Source organism: Schistocerca serialis, chromosome 7 (genome assembly GCF_023864345.2).
Source record: "Schistocerca serialis cubense isolate TAMUIC-IGC-003099 chromosome 7, iqSchSeri2.2, whole genome shotgun sequence".
Classification (NCBI taxonomy): Eukaryota; Metazoa; Arthropoda; class Insecta; order Orthoptera; family Acrididae; genus Schistocerca; species Schistocerca serialis.
Genome location: NC_064644.1, coordinates 332090882 through 332102931, shown reverse-complemented (window position 1 = coordinate 332102931; position 12050 = coordinate 332090882).

The window sequence follows — 12050 nt, the reverse complement described above, 5'->3', positions numbered from 1 at the left end:
GTAATCTAACGCCTCGACCGCTTCTCTTTATCTTTATTGTTCTCGGCATTTGGTTTGAATGAATGTCACATGACATCTGTTCACGTTGGTTTACGGATATTTCACTCAGATTTTTTATTACAGAAGGCAGACATTCCTTTGATAGAACACGCTCGTTTACCGTGCCGGCAGATCGCTCGGCCGCCGATCTGCTACGTGCGTAAATTGATGGGTAGCATACGTACAGCATGAAAACACAAAAACGTTAGTAACTCGAATATTATTGACTTTGGACTCCATATCATATAGAAAAAATGTTTATGTTTGGACGAACTTTCGACGTGTAACACTGAAAATACATTTTTCCGTCATCAACTTCGACCTCATTTTTTTTAAAAAAGCTTAGCAAAAATCCGAAACACGCGTCTCTCTATTTTCATTATAGAATGTCCTTGTAAAGCGTTATCAAAATCGGTGCCCCACACGTCAGACATTCCCCTTTCGAGTTAAAAATCTAGTGGGTGAAGGACAATGAAAGTATGTGGTCAGAAGGACCAGCTCCACAGGTGAGAAAAATAAGAATGGAAGACTTCTAAGATATGGAGTACCTGTCGATCTGGTAACTGGATAAACAATATGTGGAGAATTTTGGAGAAGGTAGATACTGTTGCTAACGGAAGGCACTCAGGGCTGTCTATGTAAGAATAATGCTGAAAATTGAGGGGGCAAGGTGAGTAGAAAGATTGAAAGAAATCAGCAGCGGGATATTGCTAAACTTGATGCAGTGTGACAACTCAGGACCAACATTTCAGCTTCTAGCAACAGTAACAGTGACTATGGCTCTGAACCTGAGCCGGGCGGGGTGGCCGAGCGGTTCTAGGCGCTACAGTCCGGAACCGCGGGACAGCTACGGTCGCAGGTTCGAATCCTGCCTCGGGCGTGGATGTGTGTGATGTCCTTAGGTTAGTTAGGTTTAAGTAGTTCTAAGTTCTAGAGGACTGATGACCTCAGAAGTTAAGTCCCATAGTGCTCCGAGGCATTTGAACCATCTGATCCTGACTTACTATCTGCTGTATCCACCCAATTCCCTTTCGAAATACTGTCATCAAAGAGCCTAACCTATCTGAATAATGTTCCTGATTCCACTACACTTAGTTGTTATGACAAACTGTTAGCAGTACGGAATGGGCGCATTTGCGCAGAACGGATGTTGCAGTATATTTTGCAGTACCGTATCTCGGTAATGGCAGTTTCATTCTTGGGAACTCGGACAATGCCGGACACAGCCTCATATGACGAGAGGTAGGGCATGTGATCCACCTAGAACGATAGTCGAAAATAGTCGTTTTGGTGGTGTAGGCGTCATGGTGTGGAAAGCCATAATGTCGTATGGGAGTGCAGACTTTCAAATCGTTGAACATGGCGCACTTACCGGCCCACGTTATTGTGACTCTGTACTCCATGTGCGTCTTTTCAGAGGTGCAAACGGCCCTGACTTCGTATCGAGCAGCGCAGGTGGAGAAACTCTTGGGATGAGAGAATATTCGGCGAATTCAGTGACCTGCCTGTTTTCGACTAAAATCTCGTCAAGCTTACGTGGAATGCGTCGCGGGGACCTACTGCAGCACGTCCACTTGTACGAACCACCATCCGGCTGTTGTCTACCAGACTGGTGGAAGAACGAGACGCGCTGCCAGGAGAACTCCACACCAACCTTGTAGCCACTGTGGAAGCACTTTGCAGAGCATGTACTGCCGTCCGTGGTGATCACAGACTGTATTAAGAATCATGTACCGCCTTCTGTAATATCCAAGGGACTATCAAAAATCGCTGCGACCTCAGTATAATTATTGTCTGTGAATGAAAGTGACATCTCTATTCGTCTCACTGCGTATTTCTTTCTGTTACCTTCTATACTATACTATACTATACTAGACTATATCATAGCAGTTATTTCTACGGCGCTGATGACCGCGCAGTTGAGCGCCCCACAAACCAAACAAACAAACAACTTATTTCTAAGTATGGTCCAAGTTTTATCGAGGTATGTTACTTGCCAGTGATAGATCATCGAAAGTTACTTTCGTCCTTAAGTTTTGCACACCAGCGTAGTTTCATTTACCGTCAATTCCAGTGAAAAGCTTTAGAGAGTAATTTTGTGTAGGAGTGAATGTCTTTACGTAAATGAAGACAAAAAGAAACAACTGACTTAGATAAACGTTCATCATGAAAGGTTCTTGCTATCTACATTGTGATTCAATCAACGTTGTCAGTTTATTCAACTTTAAGTTTTATTCATTACTCCAAGAGCGAAACGCGTTGGCTCGTGCATATGGTTTTTGATTGCACCCATATTTGCTAGGGATGTAATGTGCCTCGTATTGAAGAGGCGATCACCATTTCTCTGGGAATGCTTCTTCTCATCTTATACGGAACAACACACCGCTCTGAGCGGTGGTGTTGTTTGACAGATATGGTTACGAAACAAACCTTAAAATTATCGCAGACTTTATCTTCTTCCATGTCTGCAAATCTGTACAAATCCGCACGCGTCGTAGACGGCCGCCAGACCAGCTGACAGTTGCCGCGACGAGATTCAAGGCCTTGCACCGGAGTCTGCGAAGCTCGGTGGCGATAATCGCAGGCGTGGGATCTCGGATTTCTCGATTTATTCCCTCAATAAAAACACATCTATTTCTCTTGGACGTATTTGTAGCTAGCTTCCGTCACGAAAATTACGGATTACATTTGCTGGCAATAAAAATTGAAGAGACTTGTTTAGATGTTGTTGTACGCATACCGGGTGTTATAGCTGGAAGGATACACAAACAAATCCTTATAATGAAAGAACTCGACATTTTGTGTTGTTGGATAAAAATGCAATGGATAGAGACACTTTCCAGGATGGGATCCTCACCATTTCACGAAGAGTGCTGAGTAGCATGGCGCATGCGCGTCAGGGCACATCTATCTCGACATGCTGGTGAACTATGCGGACCCACAGATGCCTCCCGACGTCATTTTCCAGCAGGATGGTGCCTTCCTTCTCCTCCCCCACTATAATGGTAATGTTACCACATCTCTCCATGAGACGTTTCCTGAGAGTTGGACCGGAAGGAGATATACATTGCCTGGCCCCCTCCGTGTCCCAATCTGACTACGCTGGATTTCGGTGCATGATGATTTATCAAGCTCATTGTGTACAGAGCAAGGTAAAATTTGAGGCAACGGATCTACGCTGCAAAAGACACCGTAACACCTGGCGTGCTTATGAATATGTGGCGAGAAGTGAAGTACCGTTTCGATATGCTTAGCTGCTAACGGCGAGCCCAATGAAAAACTGTAAAAAAATGCATAGAAACTTTTCAGCTCCTGTATGCAATGCTGAACAAGTAAATTTATGAAACTTAGTAGATACTGAAATACAAGCATTTGTTTTTGCATCCCTCTAGCCCGAACACTTCTCTAGGCCATTTTATTTTTAGAAGCAATCACATATCGTTAGTGAAGGTTTGTTATCAGCGACGATATATAGTATGCGGACAAAGCTACAAAATAGTGATTTACTAATGAAATCCGTTGTACTTCAGTACGAAGTTTTTTCCACCAAGGACAATATACGACAGGGATAGACTATAAGGATTTATTATACCCCGTCAGTCCAAAAAGTTTCGTGACTGGATTAATAAAAAGTAGAGAAAATTTAAGGTCGTGGTTTTAATGCTTCAGGTCTTCTTCATAGTCCGCCTGAGTAAAACACACAGAACATTCATACAGCCATGTGAAATTGTTAGAAAAGTTCTGTGTAATGTTCTTCAACTCACTCGACAGACTAGCAGCTTCTTCCGTTTTGGCGAACCACATAGATCTATACTACACTTTACAGTTTTTTTTATAGTTATGTACTGATAGCACCGAATCTCATCATCCGTGATAAAAATAGCTATCCGCGTTTTTGTTCAGGACATAAAGTGTCCGGAACAAACTTTATACACTCGTTTCTCTTCTTCAAAACATTCTATGAAATATCTTCAAAACTTAATTTAGAGATGTTCCGTCATTGCAGTTTGTGACATGGCAACACACTGGTGTCGTACGTCCACTATTTAACACTGCCTACTCACAACTGACAAGTCGAAAGCACATCTGTTGTTTACAGTTGTCAGTTTTAGCTGCCACTGTGGTTACTGCACTGACGTCATATATATGCGAGGAATAAAAACAGTCCCGGAACTTCTTGGACGGACGATGTTCCTTTCGTAGACAGTTTCATGATTTTTCCGAGTATTATGTTAATTGTCGAACTGTGCAGGCAGAAAACGATACAACAGAAGGTAGTCATGTGGTTTCATTACAGCTAGTTTAAAATCATTGATGTGCCAATACATTATGACCGCCTGCTTAATAGTGAGATGTGGGTTTGGAGGAGGATGGAAGGGAAAAATGGGTAGACAAAATGAGAAATGAGGAGGTATTGAAAATAGTGGGGGAAGAGAGGGAAAATTTAAAGGTAATCGGAAAGAGGAAACGCAAATGCCTTGGACCCTGGATGAGAAGAGACTGTTTATTTATGGATGCTATGGAAGGAACGGTGAATGGAAGGCGAAGAAGAGGGCGCAGATGATACCGGATGATGGATGGTGTAAGGATGCAAAACAATTATAAGAAAACGAAGAGGGTAGCAAATGACAGTACTGCATGGAGAGCTAGATATGAAGACCTGTCCTGTGGCAGAACACTGATGATGATAGTGGTCCATCTTTGCAACGTAATACAACAGCGGTATTTGGTGGCACTGTGCGATCAACTCCTCAGTAAGTGGTTTAACCTGTATGCTACGTAACCGCACTATCTATTAGACTCACTTCCTAACCCACTCCAGACGGATGTCAAGTACAGGTGCGGAATTACATGGCATTAAATTGAGCCTAGAACATTTTTTCTAGGAGTGAATAATATTTCGGCGGTGAGTTTACTACTGATGCAGCAATAGCGCATAAACAACACATTCGCTATAGTAGCCCATAACAAAATCTTTTTACTGCCAAAGGGTAGACTGTCTCTAATTAGGAATACTTCTCTTAAATCAGGAGGAACATCTGTTCGCAGAAGTCAAGTGTATATATAGTTAGGATTGCACGTCGATGAAAAAACAAATTTCTCAAATCACTTCAGTAAAGTCACCGACTGGATTGAAGAATTTCTAGGAAGCAGAACAAAACATCCTCAACGTAGAGAAATCTTCTGGCGTAAATGCAATATCGGGGCGACCCAAGGGAGTGTTATAGGATGATTACTTTTCACAATATTTATAAATGATCAAACAGATAACGTCGGAAGTTGTATGAAGCTTTTCGCGGATGACGCTGCCATATATCGAGAAGTCGCAATCCTAGAAAATGGTAGAGAAATGCAGGAATGCCTGCAGAGAATCGAAGCTTGGTTCAGGAAGTTTTAATTGACCCTCAACACAAATAAATATAACGTATTACACATAAATAGGCAGAAAGCTCCGTTATTGTATGATTACACGATTTCAGTACAACAGTCAAATCCATAAAATACTTAGCAGCATCTATGCGTGGCTATTTAAAGTGGATCATCAAAAAAAGTTGAGCGCGGCTAAGGCATATACCAGATAGACATTCGTTGCAGGAATCCTCGGGAACTGCAGTCCACACACAGAGGAGGTAGCTTTCAAAACCTCGTTCGACCAATAACTGAATATTACTCGTTCGCCTGGGAACCATACCAGATATGATTGGTAGAGGAAATAAGGAAGATCCTAAGAACAACGCGGTTTGTTACAGCTTCAATTATTAAGCGCGAAAGCATCACCGACGTGCTCAGCCAACTTCAGTCGCAGAATCTGCAAGAGAGGCGTTATGCATCGTGGCGTGCTTTACTGTTAAAGTCCGGAGAGCCTGGAAGAGTCAAACAATATATTGCTTTCTCCTAAATAGATCTCGCGAAAAGACCATAAAGATAAATTTAGAGGCTTACCAGCAATCATTCTTCTCGCGATGCATTCGTAAGTAGAACAGAAGAAGGGGGAAATGTCAGTGGTAAACACAGTTCCCTCCGCCACCCTCTGAAAGATGTCTTGCGGCTTATGGATGCAGATGTAGATGCAGATGTTGACAGCTTCCAGAATCATGCGCAAGCTAGCGCAATTGGAACTGCTACTAATGAATCACAGTCGGCGGCAGTGAGAGCGTCATCTTTCTTGCCATTGTTGCTATCAACGTGAGAAAGTACACATAAGACGTATGCAGCGATCGGTTCTTCCAGGGATTACGGGAGCATTTGGTAAAATACGGGTAGAGGCTTTGTTAGTAATCTTGGCATATATTCTACCGATATAAGTGTCAGACAGAGAGCTGCATACTATTGGTTGCAGAAATGGGACATTGAGAATGTGAGGCAGATCAGTGGGGAGAAATTACGAATAAAGTGTACCTTGTGTCCTGGAGAGCTCTGTGTGGCAGCGTGAGTGAAACAAGGGCTGGGGCCGTCGTGTTTACCAGTTGTTCCCCGAAAATGGAGTAAGCAATAAAACGCCGTTCTTCAACCCAAGTAGAGGCATGGTCCATTTCGTAAGCAGTACGAATCCTTTATATCTGCATAAAATCAGCAAAAGTCAAGCAGACAAATACGCGTATGAAGAGAAGGATGCATGTGATCATATTGTATTACAGTGTTCTCTAACAAGGAATATCAGGCCAACATCGCTAAAAATGTGAGACCTTCGTCTTTTATCAAGAAGCATTGGTTCCTCGTCAGATATAAATTAAATTGCTAACCAAATAACCCCCAGGGAACGTCTAAGGTTGAAGACACTAACGAATGTAACCCACAACAATAAGCATAATTATTATTGCCTAATATATTTAACACACATGTTCAAGTGTGTCGTTTATAGCTTTCATTACGATTTGTAGTTGTAGTAGATATTTATTGTCATGATTAGACAGATTTTCCCGGCCTAATAAATATTGATGTTCTTCATGAGGATGCAGCTGAATCTCATCGTCCTGACGACGCGATAGTTGGACGGTGCAACTGGCCACCATCTTCAGATGAGATTGCAGATGCACAGTCACGCCGGAACTCCTCTAACCCTACGTAGGCGGGATCCCAAAAATCTCATCGTCCTGATGACGCGATAGTTGGACGCTCCAACTGGCCACCATCTTCGGATGAGACTGCAGATGCACAGTCACACCAGAACTCCTCTAACTCTACGTAGTCAGGATCCCAAAAATCTCATAGTCCAGAAGATGCAATAGTAGGACGGTCCAACTGGCCGCCATCTTCGGATGAGACTGCAGATGCACAGTCACGCCAGAACTCCTCTAACCCTACGTAGTTGGGATCCCAAAAATCTCATCGTCCTGATGACGCGATAGTTGGACGGTTCAACTGGCCACTATCTTCGGATGAGACTGCAGATGCACACTCACGCCAGATCTCCTCCAACCCTACATAGTCGGGATCCCAAAAATTTAATCGTCCTGACAACGTGATGGTTGGACGGTCCAACTCGCCACCATCTTCGGATGAGACTACAGATGCACTGTCACACCGGAACTCCTCTAACCCTACATAGTCGGGATCCCAAAAACTTTCTACCTTTCTGTACCGTCAGTGTCAGCAACGGGTGTTACAACATTAGTCTATCAGTGTTCTTCACCCTATGACTGCAATTTTCTGGGACATCATGTGGAAATAAAAACACTAGAGTCGATTTTTCTGAATATCTTTCTGAAACTGAATAGTTCATTATTACTTCGGCTTCCAGAAGCTTCTAGTCTCACCCGAACAATAAATTTCAATAAAAAAAAGTGGCATCTTTCATTTAGAATCTTTCAAAATTATTACGTGAGCAAAATTTTCAGCCTCACAGCATATATAAACAAGACTGGCGTCTATAAACATATTGGCAGAGAAGGCGAAGAAATAAGTTGAAGTAGTTACTGCCGCAGAACTTGGAAATCTTGTGACAGTTTGCTTTGCAATAAATGCTGCCGGAGACTTTGGTCCACCATTGTTTCTGTTCCCCCATAAAATCTCCCGGGACTGTTGTCAGCGACGTGGTACTGTCATTATGTGAATAATATGTGTCACAATGTAGATGGAGAAAATACCGCTACTCTGCAACTATTATCCGCTAATTTCCCTATGGGCGATTATATCTCAGTCGTTGACCGCCCCCCCCCCCCCACCTCCCCTCCCCCAAAGCTACAAACCACATATTATATACGGCAAATGAATATGTTACAATTGCCCCGTATGTGTGTTAGAAGTGACCTGCACATTTTTAACATAAATTTAAATATTGTGTAAAACATGGTAGAAATATTAGTAATGGAAAGGTATTCAGAACTGCAGAAGAAACTAGGATTTCATTCAATAAATTACATCGTTTTACACCGCAAGTGGGTTGTTAGATAGGAGCTTCTGGAAATAAGTTACACATGTCGTCCCTCACTAGGGCCACTGTGCTATGAGAGTGGCATATTGTCGGAAGACAGCAACATTTTCAGTGTCCTGCAAACACAGTTCTGCTGCAGTACGGTTAACAGATGCAGTACAGCGTCCAATTGAAATAGTGTATCAACACTGACACACTGATGCAATTTCATAACTTTTACTCATAAGGTACTTTTTTTGACTTTCGAAGGTTTTTAGTAGTACTCTTCGTAGTGTTATATATATACTAGGTATGAAATATATCAACTCGCTACCATGAAACAACGTAAACGTAAAAAGATTAAAATAAATGTACAGGACTATTACAAATGATTGAAGCGATTTCATAAATTCACTGTAGCTCCATTCATTGACATATGGTCACGACACACTACAGATACGTAGAAAAACTCATAAAGTTTTGTTCGGCTGAAGCCGCACTTCAGGTTTCTGCCGCCAGAGCGCTCGAGAGCGCAGTGAGACAAAATGGCGACAGGAGCCGAGAAAGCGTATGTCGTGCTTGAAATGCACTCACATCAGTCAGTCAGTGCAACGACACTTCAGGACGAAGTTCAACAAAGATCCACCAACTGCTAACTCCATTCGGCGATGGTATGCGCAGTTTAAAGCTTCTGGATGCCTCTGTAAGGGGAAATCAACGGCTCGGCCTGCAGTGAGCGAAGAAACGGTTGAACGCGTGCGGGAAAGTTTCACGCGTAGCCCGCGGAAGTCGACGAATAAAGCAAGCAGGGAGCTAAACGTACCACAGCCGACGGTTTGGAAAATCTAACGGAAAAGGCTAAAGCAGAAGCCTTACCGTTTACAATTGCTACAAGCCCTGACACCCGATGACAAAGTCAAACGCTTTGAATTTCCGTCGCGGTTGCAACAGCTCATGGAAGAGGATGCGTTCAGTGCGAAACTTGTTTTCAGTGATGAAGCAACATTTTTTGTTAATGGTGAAGTGAACAGACACAATATGCGAATCTGGGCGGTAGAGAATCCTCACGCATTCGTGCAGCAAATTCGCAATTCACCAAAAGTTAAAGTGTTTTGTGCAATCTCACGGTTTAAAGTTTACGGCCCCTTTTTCTTCTGCGAAAAATAAAACGTTACAGGACACGTGTATCTGGACATGCTGGAAAATTGGCTCATGCCACAACTGGAGACCGACAGCGCCGACTTCATCTTTCAACAGGATGGTGCTCCACCGCACTTCCATCATGCTGTTCGGCATTTCTTAAACAGGAGATTGGAAAACCGATGGATCGGTCGTGGTGGAGATCATGATCAGCAATTCATGTCATGGCCTCCACGCTCTCCCGACTTAACCCCATGCGATTTCTTTCTGTGGGATTATGTGAAAGATTCAGTATTTAAACCTCCTCTACCAAGAAACGTGCCAGAACTGCGAATTCGCATCAACGATGCTTTCGAAGTCATTGATGGGGACATGCTGCACCGAGTGTGGGAGGAACTTGATTATCGGCTTGATGTCCGCCGAATCACTAAAGGGGCACATATCGAACATTTGTGAATGCCTAAAAAAACTTTTTGAGTTTTTGTATGTGTGTGCAAAGCATTGTGAAAATATCTCAATCAATAAAGTTATTGTAGAGCTGTGAAATCGCTTCAATCATTTGTAATAACCCTGTATACTAATAAAAACCTATCACTATTATAATACTATATCAACGTCTGTTTTGTTTTTCTGCGTGACATACTTCATGTAATTAAAATCAACGTAGTGATATCTGGACAGAGACTTTTGTTAAAAAGACCAAACGGAAAGCAATTCTCTGTAAAACAAACGGCATGTTGTACTTCTTATTCTCGTCATACTTACGCGTTTTTTATCGTATGGTTGTAACATAAGCATCCATGTTTCTATTTACCGTAATTTGGACGTAAATAGAGCGTTCTGTTTTGTGTATGTGGAATCCATTTAAAATATTATACCTGATTACGTCCCATGTTAATAATCGTAATTTTGTACGAATTTTTGCATTTATTCAGAAGCCGTAAAGAAAGGATTGGTGACGAATTGTTCGAACGTATAACGACGGAACACATTAGCGGTTATTTCGTTATCTGTAAAGTATCTCTAATCAGAACCTCCCCGAGATCAATTCTAGGATCACGTCTTTCAGTTCCTTGTTAGGTTGCCTTCGAACAATGACGTCTGCAATCGCTTCACTGGCTTGATGTATCGTGTCTCACCGTAATCGACAGGCGACAACCTGAAATATTACGTGAACGTGTAGTTTTCATCTTCTAACAGCACTCGTTAATTCCATTTATCTAGAATTTTGGATGAGGTCTACAATCTTTGGACGTGTCTCTTGCTCGACGCGGTATTACATTATAATCGGTGGTTAATAACCATGTTGAATTCTTGCTGTCACTTACTGGAAAATGTTTCATTTCACGTGTTTGAACAAAAAATTATTATAATCACGAATGAATAAAAATGATAACGTAATCAAGTCTGATATTTTAAATGACTTCAACATACACAGTTATAACAACACGCTGTATTTAATTCAAAATTACAGTACATAGATATATGAAAGCTTACATTACAACAACCAGACGATAAAAACTACATAAGAATGGTGAGAATAAATGAAGTACAACATTCCGTTTGTTTAACAGAAGAAGATACAGAGAGTTACTTTTCGTTTGACCTCTTTAACAAAAGTCACTGGTCAGAGATCGTTACGTTGATTTTAAATACTGTAACCTCCCCACAAAAATTTAAAAGACAATAATTTTGAATGTCAATGATAATCGTGCTAAGTGTAACCTCCCAGCAATTAAATTTATTGACAATGACAATTAAATAAAAATTAGCAATCTGACCCAGGTATAAGCTGCCCACAAAATGTAAGTCAATTCAATAAAAAAATGAAATCTCAGTGACAATGAAAACGCAAATAGACCGAAATGTCGATCTTAGGCCCTGATTAAACTCAAATTCTTACCTCAGTAAAACTGCATCTGCTCTTATTTTTCGCCATAGCTTGGAGGAAATGCATCGCAAAATATTTTTTTTTTTTTTGAAGTTATAGGGAACTTTTCTTTGCGGAAGTGTAAGGCAAATATTCTTTCAAAAAAAGATTCTTTGTTAAAAATGGTTGGTTTAAAAACAAAATTATTATTGGGGCGATTCTTGAACAAATTAGTTACAGTTAATTTACATTACATTATCAAATGTGCGCAATGCTGCTTCATTACCTTATTTAAAAATATACCTCGTCCTGAATCTTGACCAGAGTGTCATGTCGACGCCCGCCGACTCCTCACACACAACTGCGACTATCTCTCGCGCGCTACTACCACAGACTATGTCATCTCGCATGCGCTACTACTCTCGAACTCTAACTCGCAACTGAACACTCGTGCGGTCAAGCGCAGACTAGGAACGACAAATAGCTCTCTGGTCAGAGACTCTGCAATGCCTCGCCATCGCCGCCACACAACATACGTGTTTCAATACATGAAGTATTCCACAAAGAAAAACCAAATTGGAAGTTCCTATAGTATTACAATAGTAATATGTTTTCAATGGTGTACTTTTATTTTATACTATATACTTT